Genomic DNA, 16,114 nt, shown 5'->3' with positions numbered 1-16,114 from the left:
GTGCTTTGTGTGTGGGCTTTTAAAGGGAGAAATCAGTGCGGTCCAAGTCCCAGTCTTCTTCTCTAACTCTCCTGGAGCCTCAAGCCTCGATCTGCTGGGAAACGGGTCCAGTTAGCTGTGAAAGGGGAAGTGGCAGCTTTGCTGAGTTTCACTCGATCTTCTCACAGGCACTGGATGTTGGATTCTCATTCCTCTCCCCACACACTGCTGTGGTTTTCCCTTTAGCTGCCAGCGCCGTGCTGTCTTGGATCTAAGGGGCACCTACAGTGTTCAGTGAAGCTGTTCTCTGTGGACAGGCAGGATCTCTCTAAACATGCAGTTGGCGCCAACTTTCTTTCAGCTCCCCACTCCCTGCTCCAGGCCGTGGGACGTCATTCCTTCTACAACAAAGAGGATCCTGTCTCTTCCGAGCACCACGGTTCCCTGCCGGGCCCGGGTCAGGGGAGCTGTGCAGACTGTGGTATGGAAGCTGCTTTCAACAGTTGTCTTCCATGTGGGCGTCTCCGTTTCCTGATGATGATGATTATTGTTGAGACAGAATGTCACACTGTTGCCCAGGCTGGAGTGCAGTGGCGCCATCTCGGCTCACTGCGACCTCTGCTTCCCGGGTTCAAGCGATTCTCCTGCCTCAGCCTCCCGAGTAGCTGGGATTACAGGCATGCGCCACCACGCCTGGCTAATTTTTGTATTTTTAGTAGAGACGGGGTTTTGCCATGTTGGTTAGGCTGGTCTCGAACTCCTGACCTCAAGTGATCTGCCCACCTCGGCCTCCCACAGTGCTGGGGTTGCAGGTGAGAGCCACTGCACCCGGTCCATTTCCTAATTGTTTATTGGTAGTAAAATTCCCTTTGAGGTGTGTGGCTCTGTGGGTGTTGACAGATGCACCGAGTGTCCCCCACCACAGCCATGATTCAGCCATCACCCTAAAAGTTTCTCTTGCCTCCCCTTGGTCACAACGCTCTTCCCCTGCCACCAGCAGCCATGTGGGTACGTTTTTTACAGAGAAGAGCTTCCGTGAGGTTTGAAGCCTGGTTTCTCCATGCATGACCAGCACCTCCTCCCTGCTCTCCTCAAAGTCATATTGCTTTTTCTTGTCTTAAAACTTTTTCCTGAACTCAACTTGTAACTCTCAGGATTCCTGGCCACATCTCCCCTGTCTTCCTGGCATGTGATTTCTCTGCCACCCTTGCTTTCAGTCACAGAAGGTAAGAGCAATTGTGCCGGGCCCGGTGGCTCATGCCTGTTATCCCAGCACTTTGGGAGGCCGAGGCCGGTGGATCACCTGAGGTCAGGAGTTCGAGACCAGCCTTGCCAACATGGTGAAAGCCCGTCTCTACTGAAAATACAAAAAAATTTAACCGGATGTGGTGGCGGGCACCTGTAATCCCAGCTACTCGGGAGGCTGAGGCAGGAGAATCGCTTGAACCTGGGAAGCGGAGGGTGCAGTGAACCGAGATCTTGCCACTGCACTCCAGCCTGGGGGACAAGAGCGAGACTTTGTCTCAAAAAAGAAAAATAAATTTAAAAAATTTTTTAAAAAAGAAAAGCAATTGTGGCCAGCCTTTCTGTCTCCCTGCCTGCGGCGTTTACGGCTCTCCCACGGGCAGAGGCCGTGTGTGGCTCCGTCCCTAGCCGACTGTGCTGCCTCTGTCGTGCGCCTTGGCACTGACTGACTGACCTGTCTGGAGCCTCCAATTAAAGGTCACTGGCAGCACTTCGCCTAATTACCATGCCATAAGGACTTCGCTGGTTTTGTGGCTGTGGTGTGAGCGAGGGCGTGCCAGTGCTTTAGTGATGCTTTACCCAGTGCTGAGTTGTTGAGCTGCACCTTCCTTTGGATGGGATGCATTTGGGGAGGAGGAGGGAGAATCTGAGCTTCTTCCCTACTGGGCATCTTGTCCTCACTGGGCCTGTGGGGAGGGAGGGGCTCGTCCTTAGGAGCTCATTTGCTTGTCCTTAGGAGTTCCTTGGGGCTGCTGGCCAGGAGGGAGGGAGGGAGGTGACAGGTCTTGCCATCCTACCCCGCAGCATGGAGTCTCCCGGGCAGGGTGGGATTGCCGTGGGGAGGTGGAGCTGCACACGGAGGTGACGGGTCTCACCATCCTCCAGGCCTTCATACATGCCTGGTGGGCCTCTGAAGTTGGCGAGGGTGGGTGGTCGGTGCCCTCGTATGCACCTGGTGGTCCTGTGAAGCTGCATCTACCGTGAGTGTCTGGTGGGTCTTCAAAGGTTAGGCGGTCACTGGATGATCCAGCAACTTCTCTTCTAAGTGCGCACCCAAGAGAATCGCTAACGTGTTTGCACGAACACTTGTGTCACTGTTCATAGCAGCGTTGCTCATAGTAGCTAAGAGATGGGGCCAACCCAGATGCCCCTCAGCTGTGACTAGACACAACGTGGCTGTCCACCCATCGAGGAGCTGTTGAGCCGTAAGAGACAGAGCGCTGATGTGTGCTACAGCACGGACTGACCTTGAAGGTGATGCCAAGTGAATTCAACAGTATGAAAGGCCACCACCTGTATGATGACATTAATATGAAGCACCCAGAATAGGCAAAGTCTCGAACTCAAAGCAGGGCATTCCTGAGACACCGCCATGGCCTCACGTTCTCACTGTGGGCAGAAATATCAGAGTGGCCACTGCCCGGGGAGAACCAGTTGGCCGGGAGGCAATGGCAGCCGCAGGCAGGGACAGCTACCTGCGCTGTTCTCCTGGGGTGTGTGTTCTGCATGGCTGTGCGGCGGGAGACAGACCACACGGTGGGGTGGGAGGGTGGAGAAGGTCCAGCGGCTCGTTAGCAGGCACTGTTACTTGCTGTGTTACACTTGTCTTTTGTTAACCTTTTCTACCTTTGAGCGTCTTTGAGGGCAGTCACCATTGTGTCTGCTTTGCCTGGAATGGTGGCTGATACACAGTGGGTGCTTGAGGTGAGTGTGGAGTTACGGTTCTGTGAGACCTGTGGCTAGCATGCGAGCTGCAGTAATGAACAGTGTAGTCAGAGACCGGCGTTGAATTCTTGCTCATCACTGACTGCTGGCCCTGTGACCTTCAGCAGGGTCTCTGATGTCCTCTCAGCCAGGCCACCTCGTCTGTAAAGGACATGATAATAGTCGTTAGCTTGGGGTGGTGGGAAACATTAAACGTCATGACCTATGTTCAGGAAACAATGGCGATGATAAGCTCTCTTTTGCCCAGCACGTGGAGGGTTTCTTACTCTACAAGGCTGCCGAGTCGCAGGCCCTTCACCTGGAGGGTTGGGAGCACCCTCCTGCCACCGTGCTTGGCCCTGTATTTGTCACAGCTCCTTTTTCTCCTCCACATCCCAGGCCGGCTCTAGTGGCTCCCAGGGTTATCTGGGGCCAGACATCAGGACGTTCCAGGAGATGTTCAGAGGTGCGAGGCAAGTTCCACGGGAGGTTCTCCATCCAGGGCAGGGATCAAGCTGGTGGTAGATGACACACTGAGTGGTGTGCTGGCGGCTGCAGTGGCCGCCACAGTAACTCAGGAGGTGGGTTTTCTGGGCTGGGACTCCGCACTGAGCCGGGTTTCCTGCCTCTGATCTGTTCTCCAGCAGGTAGGCCTGCCAGAGCCTGGGGACCCCCGTGAGCACGGGCACCCACTCCCTCGTCCCTAGCACGTCTGCATAGGTGCAGGGCCTTCTCTGGCATCACCCTGCCTGGGCAGTGCCACTGCAGACTCTGCCCCCTTGCGGCTCTCTGCTCCCAGCAAGTAAAGGTTGCAGCCTTTGGCCTTCCTTGCCTCGCGCTTCCCGTGGGTGTCTCCATGGCGGATCCGGCCGTACCTGTGGACAGACCCCTTCTGTCCCCCTGGACTTTGAGGAAATGAAGTCGGTATTCATCAGCACAGCAGAGCTTTATTTTTCTACACATACGCAGAAACTTCCACCATGTTTCCTGAATTCTTTTGACCCAAGTCTTCCAGACCCTGTGGAGTGTCCACCGCACGCCCCATGGGCAGTGCTGCATCGGAATGCTTTTCGCATGTCCAGAGGGCCACTGGTTAACTGATGGCGAGAAAGGGAATGGCGGCCCGGATGTGAGCGTTCTCCTCCTTTGAGCTGGGTGCCTGTGGAAAACCAGACCCTCACTGGGCGGGGATCGACACCCAGTCTCCGTCCCCGCTTCCCCAGTACCTTCCTGCCCACACTCCTCCCTGCCCCAGGTTCTGACCATGCTGGAATCACTGGGCGCATCCTGCAGCCGGTCCACAGGATGGGCCCAGCAGACACTCAAAGTGACCAGCCAGGAGGTCCTGAAAATGGGAACGGGCGCACCTGCAGTGTCAGGAACAGATCTGTTTCTTCCCACGTGCTTCTCCCTGAGGAACTGGTAGGAGGAAATGTTGGTCTTCTTGGTGCACAGCCTGCTGCAGGTCAGTGGCAGAGGCTGGATTTGAACCCAGGTCTCCCAGGTCTTGCTGGCGTCTGATGCTACTGCCTCTTCCATTTTGGCCACAGGGGACACCCTGCAGTCTATTATGTCTGGAGTCTCCTGACAGCCTGCCCTGCGCTGGCCTCCATCCACTGACCCACCTTGGAGGCCTCTCCACTGATTTACCTGCCCGGGTGCTGAGAGCCATGCCCCGAGCCTGGGGGCACTCACCCCGCACCTCCTCTCCGTGTTGTGTAAGCCAAGAAGTGCTCAGCAATTCCAACAAGCACTAACCCTGCCTTTTAAAGGTCACTCCTGTCTTTGTCAGTTCTTAAAGTTCAAGAGGAAATAAACTGCTTAGAGCTGGCATTTCTCGAGTCAAGTGTCAGCCCTCCAAGCCCCCCGCCCGGCGCGGAGGCAGCGAGGCTCATGAGTGAGCTGCCAGGTGACTCAGTGATGGGCGAGTGGGCGCCTCCCTCTCTCCAGCTCCTGCTAGAGAGGAATGAAAGGGGAACTAATAATTGCAAAAATCTCATTTTCTTCTTTCAGTTTTGTTATTCAGCATGGGGCATGCTTTGGAGATGTTTCTTTATTGGTCGAGTGACAGCGTTTAGAGGCTGTCAGCCCTGGTTACCCAGGACGTCATGCGCAGGGGGGGACGTCTCTTCCCCAGGGGCGTGCCACCCATTCCTGATTGATGAGCAGGGGAGCTCTCCCTGCAGCTGGAGAGACAGCAGAGGCCCCATGAAGGTGCCACACGTAACGGGGTATTGACTTCCAGTGTTTTGGGTCGAGGATGGCAAAATCAATGGAAAAATAAACAGGCCGAATGGGCTTCATTACCCAGGTAGCACTGAAACAGCTAAAGTGGTCGTGTGGCATGCAGGCGTGGGCGGAGGCTGGGCCACGTGCAGGCGGCCGGGCTCTGCTTGGCGGGCTCTATTGATCGTCACGGGCGCTGGAGCCTCAGCTTCAGAGCTGCTAATTGGGCTATCAGGTGATTCCAAAGAGAGATGCCACAGAGATCACTTTGTCTCTTCTCTTAACTGTTTGTCCAATTTGATACAAGCCTCAATTAAACAGGGTGTGTGAGCCCCTTAGTCCTCAGAGCTCCGTCTCCTCGGCCTGGTCCTTCCACTTGGCCTGCTGCCTCTCTCTGGAGTGCTGCACTCCCACACCAGACCCGGCGACGCCGGCCAGGGCCCAACTCCATGCTCACGGCTCCAACTCACCGGCCGTGTGGTGCTGAAGTCACAGACAGCTCTGACAGCAGCTCTGCTGAGCTCCGCAGGCCCGGCTCCTTCCCTCTGGTCTCTCCCTCTGTGTCTTCCATGTCCCTCGATGAGCTCCCCAGGCCCGGCTCCTTCCCTCTGGTCTCTCCCTCTGTGTCTCCCATGTCCCTCGATGAGCTCCCCAGGCCCGGCTCCTTCCCTCTGGTCTCTCCCTCTGTGTCTTCCATGTCCCTCGATGAGCTCCCCAGGCCCGGCTCCTTCCCTCTGGTCTCTCCCTCTGTGTCTTCCATGTCCCTCGATGAGCTCCCCAGGCCCGGCTCCTTCCCTCTGGTCTCTCCCTCTGTGTCTCCCATGTCCCTCGATGAGCTCCCCAGGCCCGGCTCCTTCCCTCCCATCTCTCCCTCTTTCTCCCTTCTCCCTCCTGCACTCTGTCTCACACACAGCCCCGTGGTCCCCACTCTCCTTCCCTTCCCTGCCTCCTTCCCTGGCTTTTCTGGTTTCCCGTGCAGCTGTCGCGGGACGTGCACACCCCCTCACACTCACACATGGCCTCCTGGTCCCCGTCCCCTCCCTCTCCTGCCCCCCTTCCCTTTCTCTTGCATCTCCTGTGCAGGTGTTTCCCGGGAGCTTGTTCTCTGTTCTTTATTCTTCAGTCTCTGCTTTTCCTTCTTATGTAAGTTCTTGTGCTTTGACATCTCTTCTTGTCACTTCAGTGTGGCCAGACTTCAGAGTCTCTATCTTTGGCTCCAACCTCTCTCCTAATCTCTGTGATCAACTTTTCCTCTGCCCCTGGAAGCTGCCACCTTGCTGTTATTGCTCCTGACCTTGGGGCCATGTTAGGTGTGCCCTGCTCTCTCCCCAGGGGTCCCGTGATCTCTGTTGGCCAATTGCATGAAGGCTCAGCTTCCCCACCCTGATGGCAGGTGTCTCTCCCGCTTTCCCACCAGCCGGGCCAGGCGGCCTTCCCCTCCCTAACCTGTGCTCCGGCTTCTTTCCCTCACACTTAGCTCCTGCACCACCCCCTCCGGCCTGGGCCATTGTGCTCTGCCAACCATGGGGGCTGGAACAGTGACGGTGGACCCCTGTGAGGAGGACAGAGCCTGGAAAAGACAAGTCCTGGGGCCTGCTGGCTGGGTAAGGGAGTGAAGGGGTGCGTGACGATGCCCTGGGCCGCAGTGGCATGGGAGCGCCCCCACCTCCTGTGTGGGGTGGGTTCTGGCCCGATGTGAGGATTTTTGGCAGGCCCCTGAGAGCCACAGTCCCTCTACAGGTTGGTTTCCTCCAGCTGAGATTTGTCCTGAGGTTTTCTGGGTCACATGAGGGCGTTCTGGAAATTGAAGAAGTGTTGGTGGAGCGGGACTGATAGGTGGATGGTGTGATTTTCGTTCCTTTACACGTCTGTTTGAGGGAACTCGATGGACTTTTGCTAGAACCTATGGTCCAGATGAGGAAGGAGCGAGGAGCCCAGTGTGGCAGCCCCTGGCCCCAAGCGGCTCCCTTTCCAGTGCCAGCCCAGAGTGCGCCCTGCCCTGGCCCCGGCCCAGCTTGTCTGTCCATGTCTTCTTTCCGAGCACCCTTCCCGCCGGCTCTGCCGTTCCCACCCCATGTCATCCCCAGTCCTGTCTTTGGTGCCTGGCCTCACTCCCGGACCGTCACAGCAGCTCTCTCCTGTCTCCCTGGGCTCAGGTATCTTCTCGCCCTCCAGGAATGGGGAGCCAGGGAGAGGCGCACGGAATCTGGACCTCGGGTGGCCAAGAGGCAGCTGAGGGTTAATGAGGCCAAGATGTAATGTCACAAAGTGCAGGCCACGTCCCAGCAGCATCGCCTGTGAGCCAGATTCCCTGGAATGCCACCGTCCTCCAGCATCTGTGTCCGTAACCGAGAAATGGGGCGAAAATGTCTCCCTCCCTGTCAGGGATGTTCAGGGTGTGTTTGAAGAAATGGCCGTTCCCCTTGCCCAACCACACACGTCTTCATTGGGAAAATCAGGCCCCACACCGCCTCTGAGCGCAGGGCTCTGTGCAGCTGACAGAGCTGCCATGCGACCTGGGAGTTTCCAGCCGCCCAGGGATGGACTTGGCGTCAGAGCCCAGCGCTGTTCTTTGAGTCCTGCTCCCATTTGGAAACGAGGGTCCCCGGAATCCTGGGCTTCCTCCCAGAGGCCTCTGACCGTGGGGGAGGCGCTCTGCACGTGAGGGTGGGTGGTTGTAGTCGGAGGGTTGTTACTACTATTTTTGCTGTGGAATTTGTGCATCTGCAGTGGCCGAGGCTGGGGGCTGGCAGAGGCTTGCTCTCCTGTTGGGGGGTGTGGGGGGGTGTGGAAATGCAGTCACCTGGCCTCAGTTGGGTGGGAACTCAGGTCTTTAGTTACCCATGCCAGCGTTTCTAAACCTCTGTGGTATAGGGTAGTGGTTGGTAACCTTTCTCTGTAAAGAGCCATACAGTAAATTCTTCCGGCTTTTTGAGCCAGGGTCTCTGTCACAGGAAAGCAGCCGTAGGCCATATGTCAACGAGCGGGTGTGGCTTTGTTCCAGGAAAACTTTCCTTACAAACATAGGTGGTGGGCTGTTTGCGGAGCAGCAGTACAGAGAAAGCGCCCAGCGTCGAGGCTGGTCCACCTGCCTGCTGCCTGCCTGCTGGCCATGTGGCCCCTTGGGGCTTCTGTCCTGCGCGTTAGGCGGGCAGGGAGCCAGTGCCGACTGGGCAGATGGATGCACGGATGGCCTCCTCCTCTCTGACCTCGGGAGGCGGTGGATGTCTCCAGGACACCTGCTGTGCCTCTCTGCACCACTCCAGGCATTGGATTATCTTCTGTGTCTTCGCTTTTTTCTGAAAGTCGGAGCTGGAGGGCATGGAGCAGTTGTTCAGTAGGACCTGGGGAGGTGACTTGCCCCCTTGTCTCTCCCATTCTCATTTCCTAATCTCCAGCAGCCTGGGGCGGAAGTGAATTTATGGTCTCGCTGCGACCACCCTTGCCAGGGCTCCTCACCCGTCATTTGGAGGCAGCCCTCCCCAGGCGATTACAGGTTGGTAGCTGATCAGCTAAACTGGATTATTCATTACGGTCGGGAGTGAATTGAAATTGCAAAGGGCAATTTTCCTTCTCACATTTCAAGGTCAGATGAGAGTATTTGCAGTGTGGCCACTGTTTATCTGGGAATGCAAATTGAATTTGGTGATTCCAATTGATGAGATGTTGGGAACAGAGTGCTCTTCAGAGGCCGAGTCAGGGAGGAGCGACCAGGAGGCCAGGCTACAGCTTCAGAGCCTGCTCCCCTGGCCATTCCTTTGATTGGTAATTATTTCAGCCTTTGCTCTTCTCATTCTCTGGTTTCATTTCCGCTGTTTGGATTTTTATTTTTTTTCAGAAAAATGTGTAATGACACTTGGAGGCATTTAAGATTGGAATTAGATGGCGTAAATAACAACAGCTGCGTGCCGTGCTGAGCCCAACATCCTGGGGCGCCAGGGAGGGGGGCGCCGTGCCCTCTCGGAGGCCCAGCCCCTTCCGAGTCTGCACCTGCCCACCAAGGAGGAGGGCCTTGCCCCTGTCTTTCACCTGCAAGTGCCCACCTGTGCCACCGAGTGCGGCTGCCCGGCCCCAGCCTCATCACGGTGTGGGGGCTGAGCTGGCCATGCGGACTTGAACCCGAGTCCTCAGCGAGGCAAGCCACCATGAGCCCCTTCCTCCTTGGGGTCGTGGGGACTGGGGGCGGCGCTGCTGCTCTCCTCCCAGATTCTGGTGGAGACTAAATGAGGTCATGTACCCAGGAGCGGGAAACTGCTCAGGAGGCTCGCCTCCGAGTTCACACACGGGAGGGGACCTGGCTGCCAGCCTCCTCAGCTTTCTTCTTGGGTAGATGAGAAGCATGAACTCTGATCTGAGTCTCCAGCAGCTCCTGATCAGGGAGCCTCTCCTGGCTCCACCGGGGAGGCCCCGTGAGCGCGGGGCAGGGGAGGAACTGGAACCTGTTGATGCTCTTGTGCTTCACGATGGATGCACACGTCTGATCAAATCCTCCCCTGCCCATTAGCGGCGAGGGGCTCAGTGGCTTCAGTTCCATTCAAGAGGAAGGAGAAGGCCAGAGGTGGATGGAGTGCTCAGAGCTTCCGGACAGCGGGGTGCTGTGGGGGCTCCTGCGGGTAGATGGGACCCTCTCAACCCTGTGGGTCCCAGGGCCATGTTTCCCTGCATGTCTGCAGAGGCAACTATTGATTCCCATTCTCAGGAGGCTCCTCAGATACACAGGGAGCCTGTGTCTGCCATGCCGGCCTCCAGGCCAGAGCTGAGGGCTTCAGTGGCAGAGACGGCCTCTCTCTGTGGTGAGTGGGGGCCCTTCCCCGGTGTTCCCTCTTGGCAAGGAACGAATGTGGATGCCTGAACACGCACAGTGTTGCTTCTGCCCTGTCTGGGAACCCTGGCCTTCCAGGAGAGTATTTCTGAAACCAGTTCATGTTCCGTCTAATACTTTGCCTCTGGATCTGGGCTGCTGTGAGGCTCCCTGAGGGGCGCCTGTGAACACAGCTCTGTGTACAGTTCTTGTGACAGGAAGATGAGCACATGTGGTTTGGGAGGTTGTCCTGTCCAGCGATACCCTCTTTCAGAACCCGTGGTTGCTTCCAGAGCAGAGCAGGACAGGCTGTCTGCTGGGGCTGGAACCTGTCCTCTGTTCCCTGCCAGTCTCCTGGGTCCCCGTCTCCTGCTCCCAAGCACCTGCTGCAGAACGGCACTGCTTTTTGCCTCGTGTGCCTGCTCCAGGCCACCAGCTATAGTTTGCTGCTCCCCGCTGGGCCACACCCCTCCTGACCGCTGGCTCAGCCAAGCCCCTGCACTTGCTCTCTTCCTGAGAGACACATGGAACGTGTCACCTGTGTGGCGTTGCTGTTGCTTGGCCTGACTACGGCGTTTCCCCCCAGCCCTGTGGGGGTGCTCAGGGCACGGCCCTGGAGACCCTGGAGGTCATGTTCAGCAGTGTCCTGGGGGACATGGTGGCCTCATGGTCATGACTCCGTCGCTCGAGGCTTGAATTTACTCATCTGTGAAATCGAGAAGATTAAAAATTATACTTGTGGGTGGGTCTTGATCTATATTCCTCAGATATCTAAGAATAAAGGTGCTTTTAGAGATTTTGCCAAGGTCTGAATAAAATTTTATTAATATTTTCCTAGTTTCATGCCAGACGTTGTCACTGAAGATCGCTGTGCATGTAGCTGTGTTTACATCTTAACGCTTGAGGCCACTGGCGGGCTCACCATGTCCTCACCGTGTCGTAACCATCTCAGGCTCACCATGCCACGGGCTCACAGTGCCGTGAGCTCACCATGTTGTAACTGTCTCGGGCTCACCGTGCCATGGACTCACCGTGTCCTCACCATGTAACCGTCTCGGGCTCACCATGCCACGAGCTCACTGTGTTGTGACTGTCTCAGGCTCACCGTGCCATGAGCTCACCGTGTCATGAGCTCACCGTGTCATAACTGTCTCACGCTCACCGTGCCGTGAGCTCACCGTGTCCTCACTGTGTCATAACCATCTCGGGCTCACCATGCCACAAGCTCACCATGTTGTGACTGTCTCGGACTCACCGTGCCACGGGCTCACAGTGCCACAGGCTCACCATGTCATAACTGTCTCGGGCTCACCGTGCTCTGAGCTCACCGTGTTGTAACTGTCTCGGGCTCACTGTGTCGTAACCGTCTTGGGCTCACCGTGCTGCGGGCTCACTGTGCCGTGGGCTCACTGAGTCGTAACCCTGTCTCAGGCTCACCATGCCGCGGGCTCACCGTGTCATAACTGTGTGTGTTTGTCTCGGGCTCACCGTGCTGCAGGCTCACTGTGCCGTGGGCTCACTGTGTCATAACTGTGTGTGTCTTGGGCTCACCGTGCTGCAGGCTCACTAAGTCGTAACCCTGTCTCAGGCTTACTGTGCTGCGGGCTCACCGTGTCATAACTGTGTGTTGGGCTCACCGTGCTATAGGCTCACTGTGCCGCGGGCTCACCGTGTCATAACCGTGTCGGGGCAGTTGTCAGTAAGGAAGCCTTGGTGTGACCCTGTGCCCATGTGTGAACAGCATGTCCAGGCGTTATGGGTTAGGAGGCCGTCTCTGTTCGGGCTTACATAACAAAGTACCACAGACGGGAATCTGAACAGATGTCCGTTTCTCACGGCTGTGGAGCTGAGGAGTGCAGGATGGCAGTGCCAGGTCTGAGGAGGGCTCTTCTCCTGGTTTGCAGAAGACCGGCCCCTGTCCTCACAGGGCAGAGGGAGAGGACGCTGGCTTCTTTGTGCTGCTCGAAAGATGCACATCCTATCGGGAGCACTCCGCCGTCAGGACCGAATCCCCTCTCAGGGGCCCCCCTTTGGTCACCATCACTTTGGGGATCCTGGTTTCCACAGGTGAACTTGGCGGGGACATAGGCATTCTGTGCACCGCCCAGAACGTGCTGGTTTTGCCCTGGGCCCAGGTGTGACTGTGGAGGCGTGTCCCTGCCCTGTGGATCCACACGCCAGGCACCACTCAGCCTTGTGACTGGGGTGGGAATGGCCTCCTCGTGCCATCCAAGGGTCGGATCCGGTCCCCAGAGCGTACCACTGCTTCGCCTCTCTCAGAGCCTGTCTCCCGCGGTGGCCGGCTGTGGGCTTCTGTGCTCCAGGACCCCATGTTTCTGGGGAGAATCCAGTGGTGCCTGTTTGTGCGATGCCTGCCCTTGGCTTGGCGGGTGTCCAGAGTGGCTGGGACTTGGGAGAAGGTAGACAAAGAGTGTGTGGGAGGAATGGGTCGTGCGTGGAAGAGCCGACTCAGCAGTGTCTCGAGGAAGGTCGTTAAAATGTCTCCTGCCGTTTGGGGATGTGTTGTGTCCTTGAAAGTCGGTATTCTTAGGCCGGGAGCTTCTGATGAAGATCACATTAAAGTGGCCTCAGTGGCTGGTCACAGTGCAGATGGATGCTCAGAAGCTCAGAGCTTGTTCTTTGAGTAAAGGCTGGCTCAGAGAGGCATTGATCGATAAACATGCCGGCTTCTCCTGGAGGAACTAAGCACTTCATTCTGAACTCCCAGAGGCTGGCGGAAATGCCAGTGACCTCAGAGTTCAGCCCAAGCACAGACCTAGAGGCTTAATTTTTTATGAGTTTTCTCTTCTGTACCTCAGAAGAAAGGCCAGGATTGAACAGAGAGAACATCCCCAACAGGGGGGAGCCCGCCGTCCCGGGTGCCACTGTGGCTCGGCATGCTGAGGTCCTGCTGCCCTGCAGGGCCTGAGGGTGGGAGGAGGAGCCCGTCTTGATGGGGCACCTTTACCTGCACGCCAGGGTAGGCAGCACCACTTGGTGGCGGTGTCTGAAACACTAGTTGGGGGCCTTTAGGCAGCGCCTGAAACGCTAGTTGGGGGTCCTTTAGGCGGCGCCTGAAACGCTAGTTGGGGGCCTTTAGGCGGCGTCTGAAACGCTAGCTGGGGGCCTTTAGGCTGTACTCTGGGGCTGTCCACTTTGTGCCGGCCCTTGCTGCACCTCCAGGGCTTGGCTCCTAATTGTCACTTCCTCGGGTCCTCAGGACAGGGCCGCCTGTGCTGGACCTTCCTCTCCCCTCCAGACACGGCACCTCATGGACACACGCTGGTCCGCTCCTTGCTCTCCTGCCCCTCTGGCTCAGCCTGCTCTCCATGCCCTGTGCGGAGGCCCTTCTCGGTTTGCTCGTCCTCTTCTGACCTTGCCCGTTGCCCCCGGCGGGCCCAGCCTCAGGCCCACTGGGCTGACCACGAATGAGCACGCCGCACACCAGCTGCCCATAGGAAACGTCCGCGTCTCTGACACCGCCTGTCTCAGGCTGTCCCGCCACCCCTCCCCAAGGGCCCTCCCAGCTTCCTATTTCCCCTCCAGTGTCAGGAGGCACCTGCTTGCTGGTTTGCTGATGGCCTGTCTTCTGCCCGCTGCGGTGACTGAGTTGTTGTCTCGCAGCTACACACTCCCCTCTCCGAGCCCTACTTTGCAGTGCCGGGCACTACAGCCCACACTTGCGCTTCGCCAGGGGCACCTGCATCAGGGCCTGCCCTGGGGGTGCTGGAGAGGGCCCCATGGCCAGCCTGCAGGCAAACGGGCGGCTCCTTAGCCACTGGCCTTGCCCCTCTCAGCAGCCTGCCAGCCTGCAGATTCTGTAGCGCCTAGAGGTGCCAGCTCCATGGGCTGCTGCCCTGTTCTCAGAGGCCTGGGTCCAGGCCCTCCAGGGCCCCTGTGCAGACACCAGCACGGCCTCCCTCAGCAGCCTCAGTTCCCGTTCCATGGGGCCATCTCTGAGCGTCTACATTTTAATGATGTCAGCCTCTGCCCCGTGTTCCCACAGCCCAAGGGATGGGAGCTGCTTCCTGAAGTCCTTGTGTCCTTGGTGCCCGAGGGTCTTCCTCCTGCTCTCAGTGACCTCATACCCACACCCCCGGTGAGATTCTCTGCTCATGCCACATGCATGGCTTCTTTGCCTGGGATTCCCACCCCAGTAGAATGGAGGCCCAGCGAGCCCAGGCTGGCTGCGGTGTTCCATGCTGCCGTCTCTGGTGGGTGCAACGGCGTGCGGCTGCCCTCCCCCACATCCCATGTGCTGAACGGACTGGGTGGACTTGCCTGCTGGTCAGGTGTGAGTGGCGAACGTCCCAGACACGGCTCTTGGCGAGCATTCCACAGTGTCGTCTGCTTGTCGTGTCGTCTGCTTGTCGTGTCTTGGTGTTGGCTTTTTACAGTCTAGTTCTGTTGTTCAGAAGACTGCGGTATCAGCCCTCAGGCCTTGGGGTATGGCCCCGATGACGCGGGCCTGAGTGCCGCACCTGGAAGATCCTGGAGCGGGTGTGCCTCTGCCGCCCATGCCGTCCCTCAGCCGGGAGCATGTGTTGCTCTGGTTCACTTCTCCCATATCCCTTCGTGAGGGGAGGTTTGCTTTACAACCTGGCAGATGAGCTTTTCCAGCCTGGGCTCAGCCCCACGCCCCTGTGGCTGTGTCTTCCCTCTGCAGCGCCGTGGAACACACGCTTCATGCTACATCCTGTAGCCGCTGCATTTCCTCAGACCGGGTCCATGAGGAAGCCCAGGTTCAGCTGCCCGATGCTTGACAGGCAGACACGAGAGGCGAGAGTGGAGGAAGAGCGGGTGTATTCAGAGAGCCGGCAGATTGGGGAGGTGGTCACCTACGGTCACAAAGACCCTCTGAAGTCAGTACCGATCTCAGGCTCTTCTTATGCTAAGGGTAGGGGCGGGAGGTGGGGGTGGGACCAAGAGGTGACTGACGACCCCTGAGATCTGGGAGCCAGCAAGGGTCTGAGGAGGTCGGGAACGTCTCTGTCCTTGGCCAGGCCACAGCACTCCTGCAGATCTTTAACAACGCCTGTAGCTGTTTCCACCTTCCCTTCCATCCCAGAGTTAGTGTTCGCATTATTCCCTCAGTACTCTAAAACTAGGAGTGGGTAAAGACCCTTTAAGCAGAGAGGAGGACTGTGCTAGTTCTGCAGAGCCGCTGTTCCAGGACGAGGGCCGGGCTTGGGGCACCCCGGTGCCGGCCGCGCTGCCTCGCGGAGGTGGCCCCCGTGCCAGCCGTCCTGCCTCGCGGAGGTGGCCTAGGCTGCGGAGAGTGGGTCAGAAGCAGCTCAGGCCACATCTAGTTCCTGAGGCCCAGTCTTGGCACCTGACTCTATTGCACTGAGCCCTGGTCCCTAAGCGCCGGGAGCCTGAGCTCTGAAGCAGGACAACCACTGTCCCGTGGGTGTGCGTTACTCTCATCTGCTCTTGGTGGGGGGACTCCAGCCCCACATGCGCCCCACACAGATGTGAGCGCACCCTCACTCAGGACTCGCATCTGCTTTCAGTGGGGGGACTCCAGCCCCGCATGCGCCCCACACAGATGTGAGCACACCCTCACTCAGGATGCAGGGTGTGGGTTTGTCGGGTCCCCCTCAAGGCTGCCCAGCCATCCTGTGCTGAGCTGAGGGCGCCTGTCACCTGAAAGACAGCACCTGTCACATTCTTGCCTTTGCACACCCTGGCTTTAAAGCAGAGCACAGGGAACGGTGGCATTCTTCGAGTTAAATGATCACACGGAGCCGTGATTTAAAGCACTTGTGAACTTTTGCACCTGAATTCAGTGATTCAAGAGTAGATTTTACAGCCCTTGACTATTAAATTGGCCCATGAATAGTTTAAAATTGAACTGGAGCCCAAAGTAGCCTTATAATATGTGTTTCCCTGAGCTTTGTGCCTGTTTTTTATTTTATCGTGCGTATTTGCTTATGCAGCACCTGGAGGGGGCGGGGGTCCGCCGACCAGTGCTGCACCTGGGGCCAGTGTCAGCACAGGGCTTTCCCAGGCGGCTGATGGGATGGGAAAGACTCAGAACGGTTTCCTCTGCTCTCGCATCGCAGCAGTCCACACGGAAGACTGACCAGATGTGGGTGTTTCCCCACCCACCAAGCAAGCAGTCGGTTCTGCCTGGGACACCAGCCGTTCAGTTCAGCC

At 57.6% G+C, this 16,114-nt stretch overlaps 1 protein-coding gene across 38 annotated transcripts in view; it reads left to right on the top strand.

Annotated features, from left to right (window-relative positions):
• The window catches only part of MAD1L1 (mitotic arrest deficient 1 like 1), a 423,997-nt gene that overhangs the window by 147,189 nt on the left and 260,694 nt on the right, over positions 1–16,114 (top strand). The window lies entirely within an intron of this gene.

The sequence above is a fragment of the Macaca mulatta genome, chromosome 3 (assembly GCF_049350105.2).
Source record: "Macaca mulatta isolate MMU2019108-1 chromosome 3, T2T-MMU8v2.0, whole genome shotgun sequence".
NCBI classification, from domain to species: domain Eukaryota; kingdom Metazoa; phylum Chordata; class Mammalia; order Primates; family Cercopithecidae; genus Macaca; species Macaca mulatta.
The sequence above is the reverse complement of the archived record's forward strand: the minus strand, read 5'-3'. Positions and strand labels throughout refer to the sequence as shown.